Consider the following 19844-nt stretch of genomic DNA (forward strand, 5'->3'; position numbering starts at 1 on the left):
TACATCAAGGGTCCCCAAACTATCATTAGCTGAAACTTGTACATCTTCCACCAGTGACAAAAATTGTTTAGTATCACGAATCCTGGCTGTTATCAAAACTAACAGTCTTTTTAATTTATATTCAAGATATTCAGAAAGTGGTTCAGTCAATGAACCTTGTCCTGCCACTATAGGACGACCTGGAGGATTATCAAGTCTCTTATGAATTTTGGGGACCATATAAAAATATTGTGGAACGGGATGGTCAACCTGCAGCTGTCCTTTTAAGTAGGGAGTAATAACACCTTGTTCAATAGCATCCTGTAGAAACCTATCTATCATAGATTTATATTCAGAGGTAGGATCACTACTCAAAACAGAATAAAACTGTATATCTGAGAATTGTCTAAGTGCTTCACTAATATATTGAGCTTTGTCCCAAATCCAACAGCCCCTCTCTTATCAGCAGCCACTATCACTATATTTTGGATATTCATTAACCCTTTCAAAGCTTCTTTTTCTGTAGTTGTCAAATTTTGAAACCCTGAACAAAAAACGCTAGATTGATTAAGATGCAAATCTTTTAATACTAACTGTTCGAATGTTTTAATGGTGCTGTGATAAGGAGGCTTGAACATAGATTTTTTAAACTGAAAACCTCATGGTTCAACTATGGTTGAAACCTGCTCCTTTTGTGCATAAAAATACTTCAAATTTAGTTTTCTACAAAAACTTTTAACATCATTAATAGCATCATATTGAGACACAAAAAAGAAGGAACAAAGCCCAAGCCTTTATTTAGCACACTGAGTTCACTGGATGAAAAATTGAACTTAGTTAAATTTATAACTAAATTATTAATGTCATTATCCTGATGAGTAGCAATACTTGTTTCAGAGTCTATTGTTGTAACAAATTGTCCTGAAACATCTTCATTATGGACTCTTCTGTGGTGTTTCCGACCTGCCCTTCTAAAGGGGTCTTATATCTTTTAGAAGCTGGTGAAGGAATATCTTGCACTTCACTTGTTTCTATTTCTGTGTCTGTATTAGAGACACTAGAAGAATATTCCGATGCACTGGATGGTATGTCTTGTCTTATTAAAATGGACTTAACCCTTTTCCTTTTAGGCCTGGGGATTTGCTTGTCTTCTGAAAACCTTACCCCTCGTTTTTGCTTTTTCCATGTATAAACTGTTGCCATTTTAAAATCATTAACATCCCGTTGATATTTATTAATTTTTTGTTTACACAGTTCTTTGTCATATTTATCAGTGTCCAAGACAAACTGAGTATACAAAGTCTGATAATTAGATGCTGTTGCATGACCACTGGTACTTTCAAAACACTGTTCCAGCTTAGCTACTAGGTCGGATAGTTGTTTCTCATAGTGTTCCACTAATAACTGTAAAAACATGTTGGAGGCTGTTGTCTGTATTGCCCACCATTTATTCATAAAGTCTCCGTCATCAGTACCCAATCCTGGCTCCACATACACTCTAAGCCCTCGCGGAGTTATTTTTGTCACTAAATAAGCTTTTAATAATTTACAGTGCCAAAAGCATGAACATACCCATTTAGATGCCTCTGTTAACTGTTTAAACATTTCCGTTAAATCAGTTTGGCCTACAGCAGTTTTATTTTGTAAATTGTCCCATTCAGCATGAGCGACAGTAAAAAATGCACTATCATCCTTGTCTGCCACTATATTTTGCAAATATATGCGAAAATCTGTACCTGTTGCCATATTTAAGCAGGTTATTATGTTTCGCCACTTCTGGTCCAACTTTAGCTATATTAACCATCTCTGTGAAACAAAATCCCCACCAATAAATCCCCATGCCGTCACGATCAAACTAAGCTTCCAGGGAGATATACCAGCACTCAAAAATAACCACGCCATCACACGAAAAGTGCACGGAACATCAATGTGGTGCTCGGAATCCAAAACCAATACAAACGCCAAAAAAAATGTATATTCCCGCACTCGAAATAATACCAAATAGCCAAAGTTATAAGAAGTTTATTAGGCAACCTGCCCAACACAAACACAGACCGGTGGCCGGTTTCGCTCAAAGCGTCCTCAGTGTGCAACGTCATCAGGCAATAGTGCGGATTTAAGCACATATATATATATTACCATAAAACCCCCCAAATTTTTTTTTTATATATATATATTTTTTTTTCATTTGTTTACATATTTCACAAGTTTTTTTGGGTTTTATGGTAATATATACACAGTTTAATCAATGTCATATAGTGTTGATGGTAAATTATGGCTGAAATAAGCACATGTGTATTTAAAATGTTTTTTAGCAAGTTTGATTGTCAAACTTTAGCTATATTAACCATCTCTGGAATCATGCCCAATGATCAAACTAAGCTTCCAGGGAGATATACCAGCACTCAAAAATAACCACGCCATCACACGAAAAGTGTGCCAGATGACGTTGCACACTGAGGATGCTTTGAGCGAAACCGGCCACCGGTCTGTGTTTGTGTTGGGCAGGTTTCCTAATAAACTTCTTATAACTTTGGCTATTTGGTATTATTTCGAGTGCTGGAATATACATTTTTTGGTGTTTATATATATATATATATATATATATATATATATATATATATATATATATATATATATATATATATATATATATATATATATATATATATATATATATATAGATACAGATATAGATATGAATGTATCGCACACATCTGTCAGTCTGCCTCTGCTTGATTATGAGCATGTATGTATATGTCTGTTACATCATTTCATTGCATGATGGCTCTTACATTGCAGTTTCAATGATTTTCTTTTATATTCTTCAAGTGTTATGCTCACTATATATTTTACTGGTTAGGTTCCCTGAGAGTAAGTGGTTCTATTATACTGCACACTTAAGCTAGTGTTTATACTGACTAGGAAACATTTGTTAAGATGAATGCAGAAGCAACCATCCTTTTTGGGGGAGGAGTATAGTTCACAACATTTCTGTTCAAGTATCAGAGTCAAAGCCAAAAATAATAGCAGGGCAAATGAAAGAAATGACCCAGATGTCTGCAGTTCTACTGAAAAAAAATGTACAGTTTTGTTCTTTGCACTTCCACAATAAAAGTGTCAATTCACTGGATATCTGATAAAGGTGGTTTATTATGTAACAAGTAGTAAGCATCAAAATACTATGAAATTGGCAGCATACATTATAGGTAGAGATTTTAAACTAAATCATACTGAAACTATTGGAACTAAGACTGAAAACTGTATATTCAGACTTCTGTAGTTCTGAAGAATGAAATAAACTGTTCTTCTGTAACTGAATTCTGAACTGTTCTCTGTAGTTTCTGTAACTCAGAAGTTCTGAACTTCTGAACTAACTTCTGCTTTCAAAGTTTCTATCTTAATACCAAATCCCCTTAAATTTCCTTTCCAGTTTTACACACTTCCTTAACCTGTGTTTCCAAACCTCGTACAATCTAAATAGGTGACTCTATCTGAACTATCTACTTTTTGGATCTCTTTAAGGTCTCTGACCCATGACAAAATGTTCTGCATATCTTGTTAGTATATTTCACCTTTATTGGTTCTTTGGCCTAAAGGTTCTTTCACTGAGCTCATTTATACCCTTCACTGCAACTGCATTTAATAGAGTTGTAAGAAAAATGTGAAATGTAAAATGAAGATACAGGCCTGCTTTAATATGACTACATTTCTAGGCCTATGCAAAGAGAATACTGTATTTAAGTAGGATTTATTCTGAAAAAAAAACTATATATATATATATATATATATATATATATATATATATGGTTCTGCAATTACTTTATACATGTAATAATATAGTCTGCAAAGAATACTATAATGATTGCCAGAACTAATGTAGCAACTGTAAAATAATTTATATTTTAATTTTTTATCTGGTAAATAAACTATTAATTTTAATTTTGACTTCTAGGCATCACATGAATATTCATGATGTGCTGATTATACTGAAAATCTTGATTTAAATCTCTGTTAACTTTATAAAATTTTAAACTATCTTGACTGGCAATTCTTTATTAATTTTATAACTGGTATTATATATCCTGTGTAACAATATCCATACTAATTTAGTGACAGCATTTTATAAACTCCTTTTATACTCAGTAATATATGTATCTTGAAGCTTAATTACCATATACTCTATTAACTTGTTTCTGTAAATCTTCAGCTAGATTTGTTCAAATGTTACCTAATAATTCTAATTACCATTCAGATCTTTATGGGCTATAATAGTAGAAGTACATTCTCTAAAACCTATGTTTTCTAGATTCCAAATCCATGACTCAAATAAAATTTGCACACCTTGTCAGGGTCCTTTTAATTTTCTGTCTAATATACAATGATTATTATGTGATACTCACTTTATCCTATAACAAATGAAGCCTAACCTGACATGCTTTGAGTATATTAAATAAATACTAATATTTATTCTTTATATAATCATATAACTTATCTTGATAAGTCTGTTACAAATAATTTGTCAGTTTACCCATTAAAGCTAATGAGTGAATACTGTGAGCTGTGATATAATCTGTAAAGTCTGTTCTGATTATACACGCATACTTTTAATGCATGCTGTAGAAATTGTCTTGTAATTCTGTTAGAACTTTGCCATTCTGACCATATGAAATAGCTCCAAATGAATGTTATATTCTGTAACTAACTGAAACAGACACTGAAAGAATACCTTTTCCTGCCATTAGCATATGAACATGAATAAAAGCATAAACTGAAACTTAGTACTTTCATTTTTGCTATGGAATGGTCTGAAAGCATAACTTGAAACTGAAATTCAGCCTGAAATACTTCATGCCGTGATATCACTGGTCTGCATGAATACACATTTGTATCTGTATCTGCACTATACTTAACTCTAAAATTAATCTGCATAAGTGCTCATCTGTACCTGTACTATTCACACATCCTAATTCTAAAGAATAATTTTCCCTTGGATAACTGAAACAAATATACATAACTTCAATTAGCATACTATTCGTGTATAGAATAATCTAAGCAGTTAAATACATTTCACTTATATTTAAAGAAATATTACAAAAAACAATAAAGTGGTTCACACACCCTTATGGTGTTACCTTCTGGATTTTCTAACAGTTATTCAGTAGTCTATATACTTACTTGTCCAACACAGCTCTTTCCAGATTCCTAATACAGTGAGCCTTATCCTGCATTGCACAAGTCACTGCTGTGGTACTGAAATAGCCAGACTAGTGTCCATTATTGTCCATTTTCAGTTTCTTTCTCATAGAATGATTTTGCCTCCAGTCCTCCTGCATTCCACCATGATAAGGCTGTGTGAAGAAATATCTTGAACCGTTAATTAACTTGTAGCTGATAATTTTATATGCCAGAAAAGTTTAATTGATAACTTGTCCCTCTGGAATTATATCTATAAAAATACAAGAAAAAAAGTATCAGGTTCTTATAATAACATTTTCAGCCTTAATAATCATAAACTGATCTAGATGTCTTTAGCATTCCTTGTTGCCCTGATATTAACTATACTATTAATTATATACATATTTCCTACTTGAAATAAACCTAAGCTACTAATAAATGAATTCTTGCAGGTCTGTAACCAAACAGATAATATGCTATAGTGAAATAGGCTGGTGGTAACCACAGCACTGAATCAAATGGAAAACTCAGTGGCAATTTTCTCCCTGTCGTTAATTAAAATGGAAATAAAGTAGTAATCTGACACAATAATTCTTTAACATTTATTAAATCTATTATAACTGTTAAAGATGTTGGTGTTGTATCTACAATTACTTTTACTTCATGAAAATTCAAATTGCAATGTATACAAAAGTATTTCACCACTCACTATGCAGCTATCTCTGTCTACTTCCTAAAAATGTTCCTATTCTCCTGGTTGACCTCATTTAACTCTCTCAGTTCCTCGGCATGCTGCAATGGTTTATCCTCACTGTCTACAATGTTCCCTGTTGCCCAAATCTCTAGATAAACAGTAAGAACTGTTACTGCATAAAAACTGTTACTAATAACATTTAACTGATCTTTACCATATCCAATTCAGCTTGCAGAGTTGTCCTGTAATCTGATAACTAAATCACGAAAGTCTGCGACTCTGTTGTGCTGTCTGGATAATCTGCAAATCTTGCATGAAATGTATACACTTTTGAGACATTTATATATGTACATTTACTACTAGAATTGATGTGCTCTGATTTTGGAGCTTTCCTTGTCTGTCCTTTACAAGTATGTGAAGTTTCCTCGTATGGTAAATTACATTGCACTCTTTCCTTACATGAGATTTGAACATTTGATTGTAGTGTCACTTTTAAAAATGTAACATTGATTTAAATTTCTGCATTCTGTAAAACTAGCAAGAAATCATTTAATATCTGTAAATGAATTTCTTCTATTTTTGTCTGTATCAAGATATCATTTATTCATTGCAACACTTTATTACCATAATTCAATGGTCTTTACACTCATGACAATGTCTGATGAAATAAAACAATAACAAAAATCCATCTATAATATCTGTAACTATGAACCATTTAACTTTTCTGTCATTTCTGGTATACCATACACAAAATGTATTACCAGAATAGTGTACATATTCACTAATCTCAAATCTAGTACTGGCCTTTAACTGTCATCTTTTTTTCTTTACTGGTCATAAAGCTGACTTGAATAGATTTGACTCTTTTATTATACTACCATTTTCTTTCCATTCTTTAATACATTTATGAATGTCTTCTATTGCTTGTCTGACAATGAAATACTGTTTCTGAAAATGGTCTAACTTATCACTACTATGTTCCGCCTGCACTTCAGCTGTGGTAACTGTACCAGACAATTGTCTTTAGCCCATGAATCTGAGTATGCCTGTTAACTGATCTTTCAAATCATGTGCATCATCTGCACAATCAATAGTATTGTGCACAATTTCTTACAAGTGTCTTTTGTTCATTCAGTAACATTTTTACCTCTTCATGTGTCTACTTACTGAAGTCTAAAATGACATTTAACTCTGACAACCTGTCTATACCTGGTATCGTACTGTCAAACTGAGAACTACTCACTCCTTTAACCACTGATGCTTCAAATCCTGACAGTATTATAACTGTACTCATGTCTTCTGATAGATGTTTGTAACTGAAATGGATGCATCTGTACCAATCAGTATATTATTCCATAATCCCTCTCATATAAACAATGAACTATATGGTTTGCCATTCCTTTCTGCCTTAAGCAATGTCAAATAAATCAACTGGTTTGGGGCTGAATTGCCACATCCTTTACATATATATGTGTATATATATTTTTTTCTATACAACTAGTGAATTTAACTGTGGAATGCATTTTTATCTTTATTTTTCCCTGCAGACTATATATCATGTACACAGGTGTTTACTGTATCAGACTGATTTGATTCTGCAGGATTGCTGTCAGTGTTTGCACTCTGATTAATCTCTGTAGTCTGATAACCGCCCCCCCCCCCGCCACCAGTGCAGTATTTGGAATGGCTTGTGAAAGCAACAAACTAGAATCTTGTTACATTTTGAGAATTATTTGCAACTGAAATCATACTAATAACATTAATTTGATATATGGAAAATGTTTCCCTTATGCTCTCTCCTGATATCTGCAAGTCACATTCACCGGAAAATTTCACCCAAACTATACCACAGCCTGTGTAAAGAAAGGTTAGTTTGTTTTTGCTTTCATTAATTTTGTACTGTTTCATTACCTTCTTGTATTTTGAATATTATGATTTATTTTCATTACACAGTGTTTTACTTATATTCTGCTTTTAATTGCATATTTAACTAGGAAAGGGACCACAGCCGTGTCCCTTGTGAGTCACACAGAAATTAATTTCCTCTCCACCTTCCCTCTCCACTACTATTATATTTTTAAACTCAACTTTCTAGTTGCCTGCTCCTGTTGTTAATTTGGCCTCATATCTCCTTCCCTCTCCTCTTATGTTGACTATTGTGAGTAAGCACCAAACTATCATTTTGAGAGATCACTCCTCTTTGGCTATTTAAATTTATTGGCCATCCCACTGTATTCCATAGAGCAGAATACAAATTGTCCACCTCCTTCCAATCTATCTTCCTCTTTTAAAATTAGTGACTTAAGTTACCCCCTCTATCATATCTAGCTACTTAGTGCATACTGAAGCTATTAGGTTATTAACCCATTTTTTCTATTTTACCTTTAAAATATCCATCTACTCTAAAACGACCAATTATTGGACAGCCCAAATTCTGCATCTAAGGGTTTAGTGCTTCTGCTTCTGTTTTGCTCCTGGTGAGAGAAGGAACATAGGAACATTATTTCCTGGATAGTGCTGATCTCAGGAAAGCCTAACAGTTGCTTCATTGGTGCCAGCTTGTATAGTTTGCTCCTGGTGAGAGAAGGAGCAGAGTGCATTGATTCCTGACTGTTTCTGATTGGGCAGTGAGTATCTGTATTTGCCCTTCCTGATTGGCTGATTGCTAGTCATGGCATCTACTAGGAAAAGGGTACAAGAAGCCTACAGACCCTTGCATTGTCTGAGCCAAGACTGTTGACCTGCTTGTCATCTTGGGATCAGTGCTATTATTTTGCTTCTAGAAAGAGAAGAAGCAAAGGAGCATCGTATCCCAGCAGCATGAAGCTGTTGTGAGACCAGAGCTAGTAGTAGCCAGGCAGTAACATTTCAGGTGACTTCCCCTCTTTTCATTCTTCATGACAAGCTAATTCTTTCTTTTCAGTAAGCACTGCTTGATTTACTGCTCTCTGGCCTAACCTCAGAATATCTGCCTAAATACTTTGTCCATAACTCATCAGGGTCTATTTATTAGTTTCCCTCTCAAGTGTCTGGCAGTGCCCCGTATAGATGCAGACACCTTGAACTGACATTTGTCCAGTAAAAGCAGTCTTGAAATTTCACCAATTCCTTGTTGCACACAGGACAACTAGTTTGTAGTGGCAAGCACTGCCCACAGAGTTGCAAAGCAGGTACTCCTGATATTACTTTATATTTTCGCTACAACAGTCTAATCAATAAAGAAGGGTCTGTTGCCATGGATATGAACTTTCCCACTATCTCCATTACCAGTTTGGTGGGCATGGACATCCCGAGACAGTATAGAAATTGCCTCATGTTTACTGACAACCAATTAGTTCTCAAATAAAATGATATGGTATGTGAGAGGTGCATTTCCAAAATTTCACTGGAGGCAAAATAGTATCATTTGAAGTAAAAATAAAACCTGGAACCCAACTAACCCTGGAATATTCAGGAAATACTCTAAGGCTAACTTCCCTATTATTAAGTGATAACCTGGCAACATTTCAAGTCCCTATAAACCCTGAGAACACTGCTGCCTAAGTTGAACTGTTCACAGAAACTCTATACAAACATGGTAATAGCCACATAGAGGAAGCTATACTCACCAGGGATAAGTACAGAAGTAACTCAAAAAACAAGCCACCCTGGCAGAATCACATCATCAATTGGCTGTATAACAGAAGAAAGAAAATTGTGGAAAAAATTAGGAGGTGCAGCACCCAGCAGGATAAATGCACTCTTATTAAACTAAACAAACATCCCAGAGGACAAATAAAGTCTACCAAAGCCACATTTCAGGTACATTTGGCCTCCCAGGCCAAGGACAGCAACAAGGCATTCTATATCCATTTGCACAACCTCATAGGTAATACATAATTGTTTGCAGAGCTCATTGTTAATGGGGCCACCTATACTGAGCCTGAAGTTATAACAAACATACAGGCCAACAAATTCAGATCTAACTTTCCCCCTTTCCCCTCATCCTTCTCTCAGGAAATACCATCAAATAGCCCCCCCTGCTGTTACTAGGGAACAAGTCCTTAATGCTCTCTCAATGGGCCCAGAAAATATCCCAGGATGCCTTCTAATTAGCATGAATGATGACCTATCAGGCCCTCTGGAATTGTTATTTAACTGTAGCCTCCATGCAAGCTTTGTGCCTAATGAATGGAGAACAGCAATGGTGACCCTCTGCACAAAAGTGATTCATCTACTGACCCTGGAAACTACAGACCCATATGTATCATATGCCAAGCCATGGGAAGAATTAACATGGAAATGATCGATAATCACATACGAAACCTCCAGACACTGGACCCAAACCAAGTTGTTTTTTTCAAGGGCAGGTCATGCCTACTCAACCTGGTGGATTTCTTTACAAAGGTCACCAAAGCAAGTGATGACAGCAGAATAGTTCACACTGCCTACTTTGACCTGGCCAAGGCATTTGACACAATACCTCAGTCAGGCATCATTGACAGACTCAAGGGGTTAGGTGCAAACACTTTTGTCACCCTGAAATATAGCCAGCTGTCTCACAGACAGGACCTAGAAAGCTATAATTGGGGAGTCTGCCTCTACAAAGTGGCCCATTACAAGTAGAGTCCCTCAGGGATCCATCCTTGTACTGCTCCTTTTGGGCATCTACCTCTCTGAAGTCAAGACTAATGTCAATTGCCTGTGGCTGACTATATTTTCAGATGATTGCAAATTGGGAACTGTCATTGAATCTCCCACTAACACAAATGTTGTCCAAGAAGGGCTAACATGGACAAATAACTGGTGTCAGATCCATGGACTAAAACTAAATACCAGGAAATGCCTAATAGCATCCTTCATGAAGTCATACACCCCTGATAACTATCTTATTGAAAATACACCCCTAAGAGTTGACCCTGTAGTCAGGAACTTATGGACACACATAGATCGTAATCTAGCCTCTGACCATCATGTGTCTACAGTAGTGAGTAAATCATTCTACATTGTGTTAGTTATAAGCAAAGGTATGGCATGTAGGTTCAAAAAAGTAATTGTTCCACTGTAGTTGGCATTTGTCAGACCTATCATTGAGTACAGTTCCTCCTTTGGTATATACCTAACTAGGCATATCCAACAATTGGAATGTTCACAGGGTTTCCTCACTAAAAGAGTAGATGGTATAAGTAACATATCCTATGGATACTGCCTCAAGGCCCTATCCCTGTATTCTGTCTCTTACAGGGTGTTGTGGGGAGATCAATGCCTGGCATACAAGGAACCATCAGACCCCACTCTGATGAACCTCCTACATATCCACAAAACAAACGGCACCAGAATTACTCATTCTAAAGATTTAAACCTTGCCTGCAATATAAATAGGACCAGCTAGAGAGACAGGTATGTATCCACACAATACGTACACCAAACAAGTAAAAGTACCAAAATACTGCTCCTTCTATTCAGGAGTAAATGCCACAATAATCCACTCAAAGAATGTCTGTAAGACTGTTAATACTAAAACTGATTTTTTCACATATATAAAATAAGTAAAATGGATTAAGCGCTTTCATCTCCATCCAGGAGACTTCATCAGAATATTCCGCCATAGTAACTTTCACACTTATATATAATAATAAATTCCATTCCATTGGTCAGCCAATTAATTCAAAAAATTCAAATATTAACTCTTCATAGCCCTGAATGTTTACATTAAATAGTTATAAAATGCATAAATACATAGGCAATCTGTGCATCTACCTATAATTAATTAACACATGCGACCTGATAAATGCAGACCTGAAAAAAAAAAAAAAAAATATATATATATATATATATATATATATATATATATATATATATATATATATAAATGTATAAAGATGTATAAATAATTAAATAATTAATTATTCCTAACAAGCATATACAATCTAGTATTGTGTATATTATACCTCTGATTATTCATAAGGACAAAAAACTTGGGAAGTCAAGCTAAAAATCAACCAATTCCTAAAAAAAGAAAAAACATATTATAAAAAATGTATAATGATATTTATCCAAAATGTAAAATGCATATATAGTGCATGTATAAAAATTACATAATTTATATAAAATTCATAAATATATTCCATAAAAATATGTGTATATTATGTATATGTTGTATAAGTTAGAACAATTTCATCAATAAATGCAATAACCATATTTAAAACCAGTTAAAAAATCAACATAACCTATTCCATCTTAACATAAATCTAGTTAAATAATATAATACTCATATAATCATATAACCGTCTTACGGACATTCTTTGAGTGGATTATTATGGCATTTACTTCTGAATAGAAGGTATACAATGGAGTACAGTCTTTATTGAGACAGGTATGTATCCCAGAGACTACAACGTCTCTGGAACAGGCTGCCCATCTATGTGAAGCAGAGTTTCTCCCTGACCCAATTCAAGTGTAACTTGGACAACTGGATGGGGAACAGGAAATTCATCCCTGGTTTTGCACCTATGTCTCTAATGGACAGAGGCAGCCTGTAAATGGTTTATTTGCCAGGCCCTTGCTTGTAAATGTTTCATCTCCAAAGCCCCTGTCTACACTTATCAAGGGTATCAGAACTTGGCAGAGATTTGGGATGCGTGGCTAGGTTTTAAAAGGCCCTTGTGGTAGTTAGCCTATTAAACACGTATGGACCTGTGAACTGGTTGTTTACATCAGACTGATTTGTATTTGCAATACTGCAATTTAATTCTTCATTCTGCATTTCTTATGCTGTAGCATTTGTACTGTTTTCAGAAGACTGTAAACTCGAATTTACTACAATTTGCTCATTATTTAAATCTGTAATCATATTGATATCAGAAGCCAAAAATATTGTTATTTCTGTAAACACTGATTCATGCTGCGATTTATGAGAAAGTTTTTTTTTCTCTATACCTCACTCATTACATCTTGCTTCTTGCATTTTAACCCTATTGCTTCTAGAAAGATTTAATATTCCTGAACTGATAATATTACGATTTACATTTCTGGAACACTTTTCAGTAGTAGACCGCTGAGATTTCTCTTTAACTTAATTGCTTTTAACTGTAAACCACACATTTACTGGTGCTTTTACTGTAGAAGTCATTAAACTGATTTTTTCATTTACTGTCTGACTTAGCTACAAAATCCATTGCAATAAGAAGTGAATACTAACACAAGGTAGCAAATGGGCATTGTATCATTGGCCAGTCATCTCGCAACTTCTTCAAACTTCCTCTTGGTATGATTCCTTACTTCACTTTTGTCACACTGATACTTTGCAGGGTTGTTTTCTTCCTTGAAGTTTTATGATACTTTGCTGGCAAGTGTATTCAAAAAATGTTCCTAAGACACACTGCTGCTATTTAAATCACACTTCAAATCAGTCTTTCTGCTTACTTACATATACTGTCCCTCAGAGAAACATTGTGTACCATTTGAAAGAAATTATTCAGATGTATGTAGCTGTAGTGAAAAAAATATAAAGTTTTGTTCTTTGCACTGCCAAAATAAAAATGTCAATTCACTGGATGTCTAATAAAGGTGTTTTATTGTGTAACATGTAGTGAGCATCAAAATACTATGAAGATAGCAACATAGAGTGGAGTACATACACGTTACTGAAATTCTCTCAAATGACAGTGCTGATAAACTGAACCAAACTGAAGCTTTTGAAAGTGAATATTGCAAATTGAATATTTAGATTTCTGTAGCTCTGAAGACTGAAATGAACTGTTCTTCATTAGCTCTGAACTCAAACCTGTTCTGTGCAGTTTCTGCAACACTGAAATGCCTTCTGCCTTGAATGTATCTATCTTAATAACAAAGCCCTGCAAATTTCCTCTCCAGTTTTACCCTCTTCCTTAACCTTGGTTGTTGGTTCCCAAGCCTTGTACCATCTAAATAAGATTTATTATTGCAGCTGCCTGTCTCCAAACTGTCTTGTTTTAGTATCTCTGCAAGGTCCTTGACACAACAAAATGTTGGTGTTGGTATGTCTCATCTTTGTCACCGCTTTGGCCTGCAGGTTATTTCATTTGTATCCTTCACTGAAAGTGCAGTTAGCAAGCTACATATAAAAAGTGAAGTATAAAATGAGGATATAGGCCTGCTTTAATAAGGCTGATTTCTGGGCATATGCAAAGAGGAAACTGCATTTATGTAAGATTTATTTTTACAAACCTATATTTCTGTGAGACCTAATCGTACAAGAAGGTTAATAGCGGAACAGATTTTGCATCACCATGCTTTTCCCGAGTAACTGGAAGTATGAAACTCTCATATTTGAGATTATTGACTGTCTGTAATGCTAACTGATTTAGCAGAAAAAATATGAGGGACAGGGCAAAAATACATGTCAAAACCTGGGACACTCTGCAAAAGCAAGGAAAGTTGAGACTTGTGGGAAATAATGTAAGAGACTGTAGTCATATGTTATAGTTCATCTCATTCCCAGTAAACCATAAACTAAAATATGGAGTTGTAAAACTAAATACACAAAATAAACCTCTGCAAAAATGTAACTGCTCCTATGAAATCACCATGCTAAAAATCAGATGTCAGCATGGTCAATTTGTAAAGTGTCCGTATATTAATGTGGACAAATTTGCACATGTTAATGTTATTAGCAAAATACCAAACGGCAGATAACAGTACAACTGTGGAACTAAAATGGTGATATATTTGGGATGCTGCTCCAAATGTCATAGGATCACAGAATCGTAGTAGATTCCTAGGCTAGCAACCCAGAGGTCATTTTAAGCCTAGCCATTTCAACCCAAAGTAATACCTGAGAGGTATTAGTCAATACTCATTTAGTGATGACTGCCCATGTCCAGGACAGTTGTGGGCACTATCCCTGGTAAGAATTTATAGTGCCCCATCCACTCATCCAGGTTCCTCTTAAACAGTGTCATAGAAGTGCTCTGTTTCACATGAATTGGTAGCCTGTTCCAAAGACGTGGCAGTCAGTGGTAGATAAATCTGTCCCCCAGCATGTCCTATTTAAGTCACAGCCCATATTTAAGTCCCTGGAATGAGTAGCCCTAGACCTATTTGATTTACAGATATGCAGTAAGTTAATGAGGTTTGGGTCTTGGATTCCTCTGTAAGCCAGGTATAAGTCTCCCCTAAGAAGTCTAAATGATACAGAGTATAATGACAGGGATTTTAGTCAGTCCATGTAAGGCACATCCTGGATGCCCTTGATCTTCTTTGTTAGAAACCTCTGAGGTCTCTCTAATTGGTGAAGGTGCTTAGTACAGTACATATCGAATGGGGTGTTATACTCAATTATGGGCTGGATAAGTGCCGAGTATAGGGGGGGGGTTATAACTCCTTTTGCTCTCGTAGTGATGCCTTTACTAATTGAGTGAGCTATGTGGAATGCTTTCCTTACAATGGTAGAGACATGGTGGTTGAAGTTAAGGTCGAGGTCAACCTGTGATCCCAGGTCCCTTACTATTTCATGGGTACTTAGGGTATTGTTATTGATTTGATAGTGTGAAGGGACATTGTTTGTGCTGAAGGGAATGATGATGCATTTCTTTGTATTCAGTTTGAGACCATGACTAATACAACAGTCGGTGGTCTGTGTTAGACTATCCTGGAGTATACTGACATCATTTGGGGATTTAATGACTGCACCTAGTTTGCAGTCATCTGCAAACTTGGTCAGCCACAACCCTTTAGTTTTAACCTGAACTTCTGAGAAGTATATACCAAACAGTAGAGTGCCCAGCACTGATCCCTGTGGCACCCCACTGGTAACAGGTCTGCTTGTTAATGTGGAGTCACCCACTTTAATAGTGTGTGCTGGTTTGTGAGCCAGTTGGCAGCTCATCTTACAATGAACGGGTTTGCATTCTGTTTGCTAAGTTTATCAGTATTGCCTGAATGTGGGATTGTGTCAAAACCTTGTCCTGCCTTCAATGCTGGTAAGACTGAAAAGAGTCTTAGAGTATGTATTTACCAAATCATTATAATATTCATAAGAACAGTATGGTTACTGCATTATATAGACATGCACAACATTTTACCTAATGACAAAGGGGGTGATTTGCAAAATATACTGCAAAACTTTAGAACTAAAATAGCAATTGAGATTGAATGCCTGCCAAACCCCCCCCCCCAGTTTAAATGACAGTTTAAACATTGCAAGTATTTTAAAGTTAAGAGCAGCTAAAATGTGAAAAAATAATAAGATTTTTTTTCATATAAATAAATGTATTATTAGGTTATTTATTTTTACAAAGCAAGGTGGTTCACGCTACAGGACAAAGTATTGATGCGTTTTATAAATATATATGTATATATATATATATATATATATATATATATATATATATATATATTTACTATTTTTTATGTGATGGTCACTAATTAACTGGAGTAGGGAGTCACATGGTTTTTCTGAAGTTATTTAAATACTATTTAACTTTATGTCATGGTTCTGATGAAGTCTAAAAATAAAAATAAAGAAAGATAAAAGCGTTAAACCTGACATTTGCATTTTCAGTGCTGTGATTTCATAGGGACAATTGCATTTTTCCTGTATTTTTTCTTGTTACCAGCAGTAATAAAAAATTAGAAAATAACCCTTCTTTCAAAATTGTACCGAGGACAATTGCTATATCTGGCTGACCATGTGCTAGAAATTGCTGGTTACAGTTGTTTATTTGAACTTCTTTTAACAGCAAGATAGAGTCAAAAATTGGCCCACATCTCCCTTAACCACAAGGGCATTTATTACAACAGACATATCTGACGGATAAAATGAAAGAAGTACTGCCTTTTTAATACTTTCCTGCTACTTCACCACAAACTATTCCCATAGTAACCAAATGCAAGCAATACTAACCACAATGAAGTATTCCTACAATAGCACTAAAGCTTGCAGCTCTGGTAACAGATGGGAAACTGGAGATGGGTATCACCACCTATCAGCTTAGCTACTTAAGTATTTCTTTTAAACATGAAGAGCATGGGTAGATGATTTCCATGTAGAAGTACACTTACTAAAAATGATAAAGTAAGAATCATAAACATATACAGTTATTATTCTTCCTTATATTAGACACAATTACCCAAGGAAAAATTCTCAGGGATTAAATCTAGTTTCCTGTGTCCTAGGTAGAGTATGGAAAGCACAGTCACCCCCCCCCCCCAAGTTCTTTTGAAGAGCTTCATCAGAGACAGGGGAAAATAATGCCCATCTATATTCAGCCAATAGCTTTGTACAGATCTGTAATACTTTCTGAAAATCACTTTACTTTTCCTACGTTCCTGTGTAATGCAATTCAGAACCACAATGATGTTGTTATATTGCATCTTTCTCACTCTATTAACCAACTCTTAACTGATGTTGGAAAAACATGTGAACATCCTATTATACAAACCATGTGATGTGGTACCTCACATCCATGGTTGCCATTTCTCAATGGTAACAGTTGTGTTAATAACAAAGTCCCTGAGAAAAAGAGAGAGAGGGACTGAGAGCGACTCAGAGACATAGAGACAGGAAGGTGTACTAGAGATAGAGATAGAGAGAGAGAGAGAGAGAGAGAGAGAGAGAGAGAGAGAGAATGTACAGTTTCTGACCAATTTCAGCAGCAAGTGGGTTTAGAAGAGCTCTAACTTCAACTCTTTTTTTTTTTTTTGTGTTGGTATGGCTTATAGCCCAGCTCTCCTCCGTTAACAGTTGTACTATTTCGCAACTGTGACAGGAGGCAAAAGAATTATAACCACCTCTATACTAATATACTGATATTACTTTCTTGTCTGTTTTTTAAATAGACCTAGCAACAATCATCTGTGCTCATTTTTTAAGATAGGTTTTGCCATTATGCTTACACATGCTGAGTCAGAGCATTATTAAATGTATCACACACACACAATTTAAATTTGGAATTGTAAAGCAATATTATGTCACTCAGAGGGAAAAAAAACATAAATTTTGCAAAGAATAAAGAGGAATTGCAAACCAGCACCCCAACAGAATTAGCAACCCCTGGTTCCCACACAGGTGATCCAATGACAATAGAGGAAATGTCAGTATACCTTATATATGTATGTATGTATTTATTTATTTTTCCAGGTAAGTGGGCCGGTTCTAAGACTATATTGTAGTCAGTATGGAACACATACTGTGTTCAGTAGCCTGTGTCACCCCCCTCCCAGAACACATCATATAAAGAGGGAAAGAAAACATCAACAAGCTTCCACAACTTTGACTCAGTTAAACTGGAATATTGGCTGGCAATTTTCTGAAGCACAGGATCTAGTCAAAGCAGCGCTGCACTGAAGAAATGCATACTTGAGCTAGGACTTTATTCCAAATGCTCTGCATCACCAATATTGCTGCTTTACCATAAAGTTATCTGAGCTGCTGAGAACTGACCAAGGTGTGAAACTTCATCTTTCGCTCATATGAATGTGGTTCAAACAGAAAGAAATCCAGTGAGAGCAAAGGAAGTGCAATTGCACTTTATTTTCTACCAAGTATGAGAGATGGTTTGCAGATCTTTTTCACACACAGTCTATGTTCACTGTGGTGCATATATAAGTACAATAACACTATTTCTCCCAAACTTGATACACAAGTACTCAGACAAATAGTGCCAAGGAGAGAGTTTATCTACAAACTCCCTGAACCATCCTACATTAGCTGGTCATACAGTAAAACAATGCTCCAGTAAATACCTCCATATGCATTCTAGTCTGACGAAGATAATTCATCTGAATTTAAAACATACCAGATCACATGCTGCTATGATATTAACCTTCACTAAAGATTCAGAAGCTATCAAAAGTTGTTGTTGTTGTATCTTTCGGCTTTTCCCGGTTAGGGGTCACCACAGCGAAACTCCGGTCAGCTAATGATTGGCAGTAGATTTTTTATGTACCGAGTTGCCAGCCCTGACATACAACCTTTAACGAAGGTATGCCCATTCACGCATGTCTCCACACTGAAGACGCTTTAGCTGAGAATCGAACAGGACAACGTCTTACTGTGAGGCGACAAAGTAAAATAAAGAAATGCAGCATTCTTACTATAAAAATTCACAGATAATAAAAATTGTAATCCAAGGGGATACTTAATATAACATCTGATACCTGAACAAGTAATTTATTTTCCATGAACAAGTACAAATGTATGGGGCATGTTTTTGTAATGTCATTTAATGGCTAACATTCATTGGTATTATAAAAAATGTTAACATGAAAAGCAATAGTCCTGGTGATTAATATCTGTGTGGCATAACACAAGCTTTTAATTTAGCTGAATGCTCCACATACAGTACATTTTAGGCAGGACAAATAAAATCAAAACTAGAGACCAGAATATATAAGCATATGTATGCAGTTATAAAAAATAAATAAAAATGTACTAACTAAAGATTACAGTGTGCAACTCATATAAAAAGTTTATTTTTATGTGTTTGAAAAATTCGAACTTAGTCAAAGAGGAGGGCAATATTGACAACATACTACACTACATAGAATAGTACTGACAAATTCCACTAGAAGCTAACAAAAGATTTGTCCTTAGATTTGGAAACATTTTCATCATCAAAGTACAAAACTTTGTACAATGAACAGCCATGTGCATGGTGTGTGCGATCGGAAGCACATTCATCAAGAGCGAGGAAGACTGAGAAATCTCACAATCTGCATGGTGGTATAATGGCAGGACATTGAACTTATAGACCACTGATGTGTGGATAGTGATACCATGCAGGAGCTGGTTATGATATGTGTACCTCATATGCAGGCCTAGGGGATGCATGAAGTGCCTATCCCTGTGGACACTATGCTGTGTGTGGCATTGAGGATACTAGCTACACAAAACTTTCAGTGACTACTGGGGATACGGTGGCTGTATCCCAGACATCTACCTCAAAAGATACTCCACCAGTTCCTTGATGGCATGCTACATCATGTTTGGGAGCATATATGGTTTTAATCTACTATGGAGGATATAGGCAAT

Source organism: Protopterus annectens, chromosome 4.part1, assembly GCF_019279795.1.
Source record: "Protopterus annectens isolate FY-2018-M chromosome 4.part1, PAN1.0, whole genome shotgun sequence".
Classification (NCBI taxonomy): Eukaryota; Metazoa; Chordata; order Ceratodontiformes; family Protopteridae; genus Protopterus; species Protopterus annectens.